Source organism: Myotis daubentonii, chromosome 1 (assembly GCF_963259705.1).
Source record: "Myotis daubentonii chromosome 1, mMyoDau2.1, whole genome shotgun sequence".
Lineage (NCBI taxonomy): Eukaryota > Metazoa > Chordata > Mammalia > Chiroptera > Vespertilionidae > Myotis > Myotis daubentonii.
In genome coordinates this window covers 115,491,091-115,501,121 of record NC_081840.1, presented here as the reverse complement: position 1 = coordinate 115,501,121, position 10,031 = coordinate 115,491,091, and the positions used below count along the sequence as shown (strand labels likewise).

The 10,031-nt window shown below is 39.3% G+C and overlaps 1 pseudogene; it reads right to left on the bottom strand.

Moving 5' to 3' along the window:
• Nucleotides 1-7,873: 7,873 nt before the first annotated feature.
• Nucleotides 7,874-8,625, bottom strand: LOC132226429 (eukaryotic translation initiation factor 1A, X-chromosomal-like; annotated as a pseudogene).
• Between the last annotated feature and the right edge of the window lie 1,406 nt (nt 8,626-10,031).

The following is a 10,031-nucleotide window of genomic DNA, read 5'->3' as shown; positions in this document are numbered from 1 at the left end:
CTACTGAGTTAAAAATATTGGCAGCTGTCACCGCTAACCTCAACTCTCAGCTGCTGTTGTCCAGTCATAAGACAAAAATATTCAGGGTCTCCATCTTTCAAAAAATTCCTGCAGTTAATGCACTGCGGCCAGTACCCCATATGAATCTAAAGCTCTGTGAACACACAAGGGAAGGCGTCAGCAAGGCTTGCATCCTTTTCTCCATCTGCAACTTTAATTTTTTTTTAAGCAAAGAAACAGACCTTAAAGTAAATAGAAACTGAGTCAAAGAGAACAGACCAATTGGTGTGATTTTCAATTTTTCACCATTTGGTCCAAAACAAATGGCTTTTGGTTTGAGCTTTATTTGAGGTGTGTGGGTTGTTGTTTTTTTCTCTTGCCTTTCCAGGGAGATTCCAAATCCTCTATTTTTTTTATCCTCGCCTGAGGATATGTTTATTGATTTTAGAGAGAGGAAAGGAGACAGAGAAAGAAAAAAAGAGAGAAACATCTATCAGTTATGTCCCATACATACCCCAACTGACCCAGGGATCAAACCCAAAACCTGGCTATGTGCCCTGAGTGGGAATCAAGCCAGCAACCTTTTGGTGTGCAGGATGACACTCCAACCAACTGAGACACCAGGACCAAATCCTCTATTGACTGTTTTGGGGGGGATGCCCCAAAAACTGAACTCAGGATCAATTCTGACGAACTGACACGTAGCTTTATTCAAACTCATTAGAGCTTTGTTAGGAGAAAGTAACATACACAGGCAAAGCAGCTGCACTACCAGTGGCATCCAGGTTGGAATTATCCACACCCTCCCTGAACCCCCTCTTTTTATAGGGGGTTAATAGTAGAAGCACATGGTGGGTAGTTACTTAGGCCACCAGAAAGAACGATGCATTTCTAAGTCAACAGATAACATTAAGCAGTTGCTCACTATACATTCATGAACTTCCTTCCTGGGGCCTGATGTTTATCTTTGGGTGGCATTCATGGCTTTCTGGGTAGTCAGCCAAGCCTGAGGCTACAGGGAGTTAAACAGAGTCCAACATTTCCCAGGAGCCTTTGTTGCTCTAAGGTCCCCTATAGACTGCAACATTATCTTGCAAAAATTCAGAAAGTGAACTCTGGAGAATTCTGTTTCTGCTTGTTTATTTGTTTGTTTGCTAATTCTAAGGAAAATACATTTCTGGCAAATAACCACTTGCTTCTGAGAGGTCACAGGCACTAGAATACAATGAAAATTAAAGTTTTATAGTAATTCTCACCAAATGACCATTTGATATTCCTATTCTGACTTATGTTAGAGTCTTGCTAACCATAACAACAGAACTAACCAGAAGTATTGGGCACTTGCTGGATGCATCTCACTGTTTCATAAAATTTATTTTAATCCACATCCATTCTCCCTCAAGTGGGGATGGGGAAGTATAATGCTAGTTTCACCTAAACATAAGTTGTCCAATGAGTGAGCCTAAAACTAACTCTATGTCCACCACTCCCAACCCACCTTGCAGCCCACACCTCTCCTGGATCACAGGCCCATACAGCCAACTCAACTTGGATATTCTCCACAAACTCAGTTTCTCCAAAGCTTTATTTGTCCTTTTGAAAGGAGTTTAGAGACAGAAAAGGCTGTATCAGGGGAGGGGGTCATGAATTCACAGAGGACTGAGGAATGTTATAAGGTAAGGGGAAGAGGAAGGCATACATTCACAGAGGATGGAGGAATGTTACAAGGTAAGGGGAAGAGGAAGATGGGGGCACCGGGTGGGCTTTAAACTTTGAAACTGATATCCTGCAGGAAAATGACCAATTAAGAAAGCACTGGGGTCATAAATTAAGAAAGGGTCCAATTAGAAAGGGTCATGAAGAGACAAAGAGCTACCAGCATATATAAACCCATAGACAAAGAAACTCAGGAACTAAACTAGATTTTTTCCCATTAGAGGGAGAGAGAGCAGGTTTTTCTCCTTTGGGAACCCCTCTCCAGGGAGAGTCTGTATACACTTGCAATAAACTTCTACATGGCTGCTTAAAAATTTTTTAGTCCACAAATTTTATTCTTCAAACTTTGTAGGACAAGAACCCACAGGGAGAGTCCGCTCAACCCAATTCCACGTAACCCAATTCCTTCTGTTCTTTCTCTGTTCTCTATGGCAGTAAATGGCATCAGCATCCACGTAGGACCAAGAGTTGAGTCATCCTCAACTCTTTCCTTCCCTCAGCCCCCACAGCCAGGTCCCTGGACCAGTAAGTCCTTAACACTCCCCTCTGCTGGACGGAATCTCAGGCACGTTCTTCCTGACTCTAGGCCCTGACCTCCCTTTTCTTAGAACATTTTCCTTAGAAAATTTGTCGTTGTAAATTCTTTCCCTGCCCCCTTGAGATGTATGTAGATCTTTTACAAAGACTATTAACAGTTTCACATCCTGAGACGGTGCTTCTCCAGGGCCTGGGAACCATCTCTTTGAAAGGAAGGTGGTGCCCGTCTCCCAGTCCCTGTGGGAGGGAAGGAGCCTAACTATACCTGGCACCTTACTCTAGGTTGCAAAACTACTTCCAGTCACACAGATATGAGAGTTACTAAAACTCTATCAGGTTTTTTAAAACTGATAAGTTTATTTAAACCTTCCAAGGTAATTCCAATGTGGAACCCAACCAAGAACCCCTGACATATGGTTGCCAGATCAGTCTTACCACATTATCCTTTTTTTTCTGCTCATAAGTTCTTAGCACCTGGTAAGCCTCTATTTTTCTTAAATGCCTTCTCACCTATGAAGCTTTTTTTAATCTTTTACAGTACAATATACATACCTTTATTACAAGACTAATAACACTGAATTATAATTATTTATTTACATATCGGATAGCTAAGTCACAGTGACCCTTATTAAATCTGTCTCTCACGCTGTCTCTCCTTTTCAGTTCCCCATACCAGCTTATTATCATTTCTCAACCAGGTGACTACAGAAGCTTCTTACTAATTTTCTGCTCCAATCTTGCCCCTCTCCAAACTGCTCCCAGTTATCTTTTAAAAACCAATTGAGCTCTGGCCGGTGTAGGTCAATTAGTTGGGTGTTGTCCCATGCACCATAAGGTTTTCCATTCGATTCCCAGTCAGGGCAATGCCCGAAGTGCAGGCTGGATCCCGGGTAGGGGGCGTGCAGAAAGCAGCTGATCAATGTTCCTCTTTCTCTCTCCCTCTGCCTTGCTCTCTCTGCAAATATCAATGAAAATATTTTTTTGAAAACAAAACAAATTTATGGTATCATTCCACTATTCAGTTCCTGATGGTTCACCACCTTCTACAAAATAATATCTAAATTCCCCAGTGTGGAATTCAAACACTCTCCCAAGTGATTCCATCACACACCAGGTTTCCTTTCCCCTCACTCCTAAAACCACGCACCAACCCACAGGCTGATTCATCCTCTTCCCTCAAACCACCATGCTTTTGTTGGAGCAGTTCATTCTACCTGAAATGCCTTTCTCTCATTCTCCATCAGGCAAACTCTTTATTTTTGAAAGTCCTTCTCAAATGTTACTTCTCTAGCGCAGTCCTCCACCAAGACTTAGTCACCCTCCTCTTTCCCACATTTTCCCACTTTAAACACCTACCAATTACTTATCACAATTTGGTTAGCATTATGTAAACACCTGCCTCCTCCATCTCTAAGGCAAAGGCCAGGTGGAATAATAGTATCACCCCTAATAGATGATTATTGAATTCATTAGAAAAAACATTTTCATATTCCTAATGGATAAATTTAAGATCAATATCTTTACTCATTTCTGTTCCCTTATCCACTGAGGGAATTGGCAGTGGAAATAGCTTAAACTTTCAAATCTTAACATTGTAAGAATTAGAGAGCTCAAAAACAATATTTGGAGACTACATCCAAAATACATTTCCCTGGTGAAAAAAAATGAGATTCTTTTCAAATAAAAGTATGTCTGAACATGAAATCAATTAATCCAGTGCCTTATGGCTTTCATATTTTAAATCTGAATTTTAACCATGCTTATCGGAAGGTCATTTATTGTTAGGAATGACAAAGCCAAGTGATTTTTTACAAGATCTGAAGAGAGCTGAAGGAGAGTTTCTCATTTCTAGCCCTTGCAGTAGAATTTTAAAGCAGCTGTTTTTATTCTAAGAGTTATTATGAACTTTAAATTGGAAAGTTTTAAAGTCTTTCTTGTGCCCTTAGAAGACTAATACCACTCTAGAAAGTCAGCTAGATCCCTAATTCTGGGTTAGTAATGGTTTATTTGTAAAAAAAAAAAAAAAAAAGTAATAAAGTAATATTCAATGACAGAGTCTCCCAGACACTTCCCGGAACAACTTCCACTGCTTTGTTAAATATCAATGTGGTATCTGCCTCTGCAGTGAGAAAAAGTGAAGTTTACAAAAAATACATTAAGGATAAGTTTCAAATTTTTTTTCTGAAATATTCTAAAATACATACCATTCTTTGAAATTTTTTATACACAAAAATGCAAATAAAGACCTTGGTGTAAATGAAAATTTCTTAACAGTTCTTAAAATCAACCCTCTTTTACAAACAGATTGTTACCTGAGTCAAATGTCCACGGACCTCTTCCCTCATGAACAAGATGAAAAGGGGCAACTTTTGAGTTATGAGTTATTTCAGAAAATATTTTTAATAATTGTGTATTTCACCATAGCTGGTTTGGTTCAGTGGATAGAGCATCAACCTGCAGACTGAAGGGTCCCAGGTTCGATTCCAGTCAAGGGCACATGCCCAGGTTGCAGGCTCGATCCCCGGTAGGGGCAGTGCAGGAGTCAGCCCATCAATGATTCTCTCTCAATGTTTCTATCTCTCTGTCCATCTCCCTTCTGCTCTGAAATCAATAAAGATATATTTTTTAATAATGAAAGAAACTCCTATAAAAAAATAATTGTGTATTTATTTTAATGTATCTTGGGAAAAAAATATAACTAGTACAATACACCCAAGAATCTTGTGGCTTAAAATGAGACAGATGTTGTGACTGCAGTAAACCATCTTCTTCAAATTGCACATGGCATTGTGCCCTGGCCTGGCATGAATGTTCTGATCTTTAGTAACTGATGTTCTTAACTGCATGAAAGCATTATTTAGGATGATGACCTATATGTCTAATGTAGATCCTCACATAGAGTACTTCCATTCATGTTACTGAGCTCTTGTACCTATAAGCACGTATAATTTTATCAGAAAATGCAACTGATTATCTTTGGCTCTTCCAGACCATATATGCCTGTGAGTGACACTCTCAGTGCTTACAGACACCAAAATAAAAAACTAATAGTTACCAGAAATGGGGTGTCCACCAGTGGAAGTGAGTGCTGGGGGCGGGGTCCTTACGATATCTCAAGAAAAATAATTTTCTGAGATGTGCACGGAAGGATGAGTGATATTTATTTGCATGGAATTAAGTCCCTCAGTTTCCAAAGTCTCATTTCCCTTAATCCAGTCCTGGAAGAGGTACAGCTGAGGATTTAGTAAAGCTAGAATCAAAGCCAGTGTTCAAAGTTTCTGTTCCATGGTGGAGCTGGGGCTGATGTAACATCAGGCTGACTACAGTCCATCATCCATTGTATGTGCCCCACATGGCCACAAGCCATGTGGGCAAATGCAGGAGCGGGAGAGTCCCGCAGCCAGGAGTGCCAGAGGCAAGAGAAAGATTCCTTTGTTTAGAAGTTTAAGTATCTTAAATCTTCCTACACTTGGAATGGCCACACCATTTCTGGCCAATGACCTGTTCCCAGGTGTGACTGACAAGAAAATACCTTCCATATTTCACCCAGGTTAATTACAACAGTATCAATACTATTGAAGTAGAACTTCAACTTCGTTTTAAACTAGGTGACATTAAACCTACTATCCCCCTTACTAGTGACTGCTCAAAAAAATTCCATTCTTCTCAACGAACTTACTATTAGGTATGTATTTTGTAAATCAATTATATTTATAACTTGACATTATTGTCTTTCTTTGCCTTGTATTAATGACTATGTGGAGTGTTTTTGTTTCATTTTATTACTATAGTCATCTTTGTGACAATTAAAAGTAGCTTTAACTTGTAGTAATAATATAATAGGGTTTTTTGTTTTTTATTTTAGTTTTTTGGTTCATCCTCACCCAAGGATATTTTTCCCACTGATTTTTAGAGAGACTGGAAAAGGGGGAGGGAAAGAGAGAGAAACATCAAGGCGAGAGAGACACAATGATTGGTTGCCTCTCACATGTGGCCCAACCCGGCCAGGGATCTTGACCAGGAATTGAACCTGTGACCCTTCAGTGCTCAGGCCAATGCTCTAACCACTTAGCAATACCAGCTGGAGTTATAATGTTGTTGTTTTTAATGAATTTTTTAAAAATTTTAATGGAGTGCATTTAAAGAAAAATAATAGTACAGATGACAGGAAAATCATGAAGATGGCATGAAAGACACATTCTGGAAACACTGCCCAAGGGAGAAGTTCTTTGCATGGGTGACAACTCTTCCACAGAGAGTAAATAACTCACGCTTTACCACTGTCAATTCCAAAAGGTAATACCATTAAGTAGGTAACCACAAAGAAGAGGTGCAGTTGGGGATTTCAGAGCTAAAAGCAGAGCCAGTGTCCAGAGTTTCAAAGAATATTACTCTTGATGACATAGGTGAAACTAAAAAAAAAATTTCTTAAGTGTTTCATTTTGGTGTAGTACAGAAAAGCTCTTACAGGGATGAGTAATTTTTAAAAAATACTTTTAAAAAAAATACACTTTATTGATTTTTTACAGAGAGGAAGGGAGAGAAATAGAGAGTTAGAAACATCAATGAGAGAGAAACATCGATTTAGCTGCCTCCTGCACACTCCCAACTGGGGATGTGCCCACAACCAAGGCACATGCCCTTGACCGGAATTGAACCTGGGACCCTCAGTCTGCAGGCCGACACTCTATCCACTGAGCCAAACTGGTTAGGGTGGATGAGTAATTTTTTCATCAACACCAAGATAACCAAAGACTAATTTAGTCCTTTTTTAAACCCTAAGGTCATTACTCCTTTACATAATGTAAAATCTCAAATCACTAATAAGAATCACTAACAGGAAAAAAGACACTATCTCACAACTATCCTCACCAACCAAAGAAATATTTTGTTGTGCTTCATCTTTCATTGTTTATGTTTTTAAAACAGAGCTCCTCACACAGACATTTGAAGAACTCTCCTCTGACAAATATGCTTTTACAAACTCCACTCCCCATTTTATCTTATTTTTATTTTTTTTAATATTTCTTAGCTGTGGTCCCAGTTTATTATAAAATTAGTTTTTCATTTATACATTGTAATTTAATTGTTCAGAAAGCCCAAAACTATAGTTTACAAACGCATGAGTTTTGAAAATAAAATGACACATTTTAACAACTTTTTGGTATAGTACAAACTATTCTCCTTATTTTGCCATTAAAAGTTGTCTTGTTTAAGAAATTTTGTACACATTAAGTAAAAAACACTTTCGACTAGTATATCAGTACTGCCAATTTTGAGTTACTATCTAGCATTGAATTTTTGCCACTACTCATCCTATAAATTAAAAATTGCCACTCAAGCTTATGCTCTACAATAAGCAGTTTGTAAATGCTAGTTATTTATGACAGCAGGAAATGATGAAAAACATGTTATCATAGTTTGAAAATAGAGTACCCAGCTATAGGAATATTAAAAAATAGCCCCCTTTCTTAACTTCAAATGTAGATTTCTAACTTCCTCAAATTTTTATCAAAAATTAAAGAGAATATCTAGGCAACATACAGAAAGACTGAAAAAAAAATTACTTGGAACTAGGACTTATCACTGACCATAAAGATAAAGCAATTTAGTCAAAACATCCATTAACTGGAAACATTTACTTTATTCATTCTCTCTCTCTTTCCCCCTCTCCGTTCTATGTTTGAACAGCAGACCTTGTGATCTTTTATTCCTAAGTTCCAGTACTTCAAAAGAATAAAGTGTTCACAGATCATTTAAAGGTAATAATAAATACTTTAAAACAATGAAAACAAATCAGTGTGTGTTAGCAAACTGCAATTATCCTGAAGTTTTAGTCTTCTTGACAGGTGATGGCCAAAACCCAAACTATGGAACAGATATTCCGAAACTTTAAGTTCAATTTAGATATCGTCAATGTCTTCATCATCATCTCCAATATCATCAAACTGGATTTCATCATCATCTCCAGGACCAAATGTATCTGTTTCATTGATTTTAGTATGTTCTGGAAGCTCGCCATATGCCTTCAGACTTCTAGCTTCATCTACATTGTACTTTAAAATTACATCAGCTTTGTTATACTGATAGTCTCGCAGACCAACCAATATAATGTCTGAGGTATTTATCCAAACCTTTTTCCTCAGTTTTCCTCAGATATGACATAACCTCTATACACCATCAAAACACATTGCTTCTAATCATCCATTCCCCAGCATTTTGATTACCTGAGCGTACTCTTGGCCATCCTCTTTAAAGACCAATTCTCTCTTTTCAGATTCATTCTCATGCTTACCTCTTCGCCTGTTTTTACCTCCTTTCCCTTTATTCTTGGGCATGATGGCGCCGGCTTCCTGGCGGTTGGGATCTGATGATGCCGCGGCAACGGCGACTCCTCCAAGGGCCCCACGAGATGGAAACAATGGCAGATGTCGAGGAACACTGATGCCACTGAGTTCCAAGGCGATGCAGAGACAACCACCTTCATCCAAGGGTGCGGCAGATGCTTGTCAGCTGCTGTTTAGGGTCCTTAGGAAGGCGAAGTCTCATGGCATCGGACTCCCTAAGGCTTGAGATGTTCTCAGCAGCTCCAGTGCCATGAAGAGTCACCTTGGAGAGGGAAGGGACTGATGACCGCTGCTCTTCTGACCCTCAATAAAGTGATGGGAATGACCGGCTCAGGCCCAACCGCCCACGTCAAACCTAAGGGGGGCGCCGGGGCGTCCCTTAGTAGCTGAAGTTTGCTCAGCCTCAGCCCTATGGCTGCAGACTCGTGTTTAAAACTCCGTGAAGAAATAGCTTTCCTTTTTCGCTGGAGGAAGGTAATTTAACAGAAATTAAACGTGACCGTCTGTGTTAGTGGGAATTCTTTCGGTCGCTTGAACAAACAAGGGCATGAAGGTATCCCGTGGAACCGCGGGCAGGAATGCAGTCTGGCCTCAAGAGTGGACGGGATCCAGGGGTGCACAGCCATCTTCCCACCCCATCGTTCTCCCCACAGCCCCGCTCCCGGGGACTCAGCCCGCAGGGTGGGAAATGACTGCCTCCCAGCACGGTCTCCTCTCCACTCCCCATTTTAGTGATTTCCTAGGACACACTCCTTAGGGAGTCCTGTACCATGAGTTGGAATTACTATCTACCTTATGAAAAGTAGAAACTGCTCTCAATAACAAGACATTATTCATTACTCCTTGTGGGCATACTATAATTACTTCAGACTGTTTCAATTTTCCCAATGATAGTGAAATATACTTTCAGAGCCCAGCCAGTGTGGCTCAGTGGTTGAGTGTCAACCTATGAACCAGGAGGTCACGGTTCAATTCCTGAGTTTCAGGCTCAATCCCCAGTGTGGAGTGTGCAGGAGTCAGCTGATCAATGATTCTCTCTCAACTTTGATGTTTCTATATCTCTCTCCTCCCTTCCTCTCTGAAATCAATAAAAATATATTTTTTAAAAAGAAAAAAAAAGAAATATACTGTTAGAAACCATAGTTAACATGCTCATATAAAGAAAAATTGCAAATACAATTAAACTAAGTTATCTCCATTCTAATTTTTGTAACATGAGAAGAGTGAGTTTGTAACACTATAGTAGCTATAGTAACTCTGTAGTTTGTAATAGAAAGTGAAATAGCAATATGAATATAATAAAAACAATTGGTATGGAGAGGATGTAAGCCTACCCTGATTAGCATTCCTAAGCTTGCAAAATGCAGAAAACAACCTTTTATACAAAGTTAAATGCCAAGACTAAAAATGGTTCAACTATACTTTGATAGA